This window comes from Lolium perenne, chromosome 7 (genome assembly GCF_019359855.2).
Source record: "Lolium perenne isolate Kyuss_39 chromosome 7, Kyuss_2.0, whole genome shotgun sequence".
Lineage (NCBI taxonomy): Eukaryota > Viridiplantae > Streptophyta > Magnoliopsida > Poales > Poaceae > Lolium > Lolium perenne.
This window is the reverse complement of record NC_067250.2, coordinates 212,052,301-212,054,720: the sequence shown is the minus strand read 5'-3', so window position 1 is coordinate 212,054,720 and position 2,420 is coordinate 212,052,301. Positions and strand designations below refer to the sequence as shown.

Genomic DNA, 2,420 nt, shown 5'->3' with positions numbered 1-2,420 from the left:
ACTAGATTTGAGTTTTGCACAATGACATGTTTTACCCCTTAGGTGTTACAAAATAACAATTATGGCCCAAAGTAGTGCCACTTTTTACCCCAAGTTGAACTGAGACAGATGAATGTGCTACACCAATTAAAGGCGAAACATGTCATTATGTAACTACAAGAAGTGGCCAAAACGTTTTTTCTTGGTTAACTGTTGGATTAGTTCAGAAAATGCTTGAATATTAGGTAGAACTAACATGAAAAAAGTATACTTCGTATTTGTCGACTATGCATGCTGCTAACTAAAATAAGTCAAGGGATCATTATATATTGTTTATTGTGACATCAAGGTGATTAGTTTTGAGTTGCGTCTATTCGCACTCAGGAGTGTGACAGTGCTCCTGATATGACAAAAGTTATTGGGCAAAAGAAACTTGGCATCTATTACCTAGCTAGGAACTACTAGAGATATCTTTGACATGGCCCGGCTGGTTAAGAGATGACTTAACAAGGGATAATTAGAAACTATTTTGTCATTATACTAGCAATAGCACTGTCTCGGGTCTTCATAGTACAGCATATTTACAGGTATTCATACATATGACAGAATTATTGAATGGTGCCCTGGTAGCCCTACATGTCTGAATGATATATATATATATATATGCATACATTTTATTCACCAAAGGGATAATATCTCAATGGCCATGTGTACACACACGTGCAAGGTTTACATGCACATAAACTTCTTAATTAATTGCCTATATATGTTCAAATCTTTCTTTTTTTTATATGAGTCTTCAACTAGTAAGCTCACCTCTTATTTCTTTTAGAAACAGATAAAATATATAGGTAGTTTGATCTGCCATGTGGAGACCAACCTTGATTTGTGTATGCAGCACTAGAGTTTTGATATTGTCATTTTCTTCTTGGCTATACCATATACACTAGTAGAAAATCTCTCATCAGTACCGGTTCCAGAGGGGATTTAGTACCGGTTCCTCAACCGGTATTAATTATCCGGCACTAAAGGCCCCCCCCCCTTTCGTACCGGTTGCTTACGAACCGGTATAAAAGGCCCTCCACGTGGGCCACCAGGAGAGCTCAGGGCCAAGGAGCTTTGGTACCGGTTGGTAATACGAACCGGTACCAAAGGTTCCCACCCGCGGCAGGGAATTTGCCCAAATCTTCGCCGCGGCAGAATTGGTTTTTTAGGGTTTTTGGAGGGGTTTAGGGATATCGGTTTGTTTCATATCGCGTCGATGCACCAGAAACGCGTTTGGGTTTAGGTAGTACATGAAGATCAAGATGATGCATAGCAAGTTGGTGCGTATAATATAACACACATGTTATTGCATAAGATCGCAAATTAAGTAGCACTATGCATGAAGATCGATCTTCATGCATAGTGGTACTCTCCGAGGCGTACTCTATATATGTCTATTACATGTAGCATAGTGGTACTCTTCGAGTCAACTATATATGTAACATGTACATCTTCATTCATAGTGGTACTCTGCGAGTGGTGGTATGACGTCCCGAAGGAAAAATCCCACCAATTCCTCGCCTATTGCTATGAAGCGGTCATCGATTGAGAGCTTGTTCCGCTTTCTTGCCAACTATAAAAGAATAAGATACAAATGAATACATGAAACAACTATTACTGAAACTCAGCACAACTTATGATAACAAAACAAATTTGTGAAGATTGTTTTTGTACCTCTTTATTTCTTTCATTATTCGTTCTCTCGCTGACAATTCTGCGGATGCACTCGCAAACGAAGAATCCACAGAGATCGGTCCCCGGAGGTTGTTGCGGGCATTTCTTTACAAGAATATAATTCAATCAAACAATAGTCAAGTATGATAATTAAAAGGTGTGTGGACCTAGGTAGTACTACTTACTTTCGCACGCCATCGCAGCTTCGGTGTCCATTCACGGGACGTATCTTCCTTGATGAAAGTTTGCCATACGCTGCTCGACAAAAGAAAATGCATAAAAGAGTCATCAATTAGTTCAAAGCAGGAAATTAACGAAACAAACCGATAAGAATTAAAATTACCTTCTGAGCATTAAAAAACAAGACACGTATAGTTCCGATTTTTTGCTTAGTGAGTCCAAGACTTCAACTTCTCCAATTTCCAAATTGATGACGAGAAGAATAAAGTGAAACCTACGCACGTTTCAATATGTAGTGTCATATATATAAGTCATTAGTTAAAATTTTGACATACGGTGAGCAAAATATAATGTGTTATAAGACAAAGTAAGACTCACTCGAAGTTGTAAGGCCAAAGTATTAGCTTTTTGTCACGTTGTCGCTTCAAAAACCTTAGCAAAGTCTGCGGTGTATCCTTGTTATAGAGGGGATTCTCTATGGTTTTAACATGCATTGTGTGCGGGTCAATGAACCCAATGTCTGTGATATCGTCCCTTTTGCA

At 38.8% G+C, this 2,420-nt stretch overlaps 1 long non-coding RNA gene across 1 annotated transcript; it reads right to left on the bottom strand.

The window, feature by feature from the left end:
- Nucleotides 1–1,538: 1,538 nt before the first annotated feature.
- On the bottom strand, nt 1,539–2,420 carry LOC139834237 (uncharacterized). Its single transcript, XR_011749838.1, has 5 exons — nt 2,257–2,420; nt 2,042–2,152; nt 1,884–1,953; nt 1,699–1,803; nt 1,539–1,597 (listed from the first exon to the last, which is right to left on the bottom strand). It is a non-coding gene; the product is annotated as an uncharacterized lncRNA (long non-coding RNA).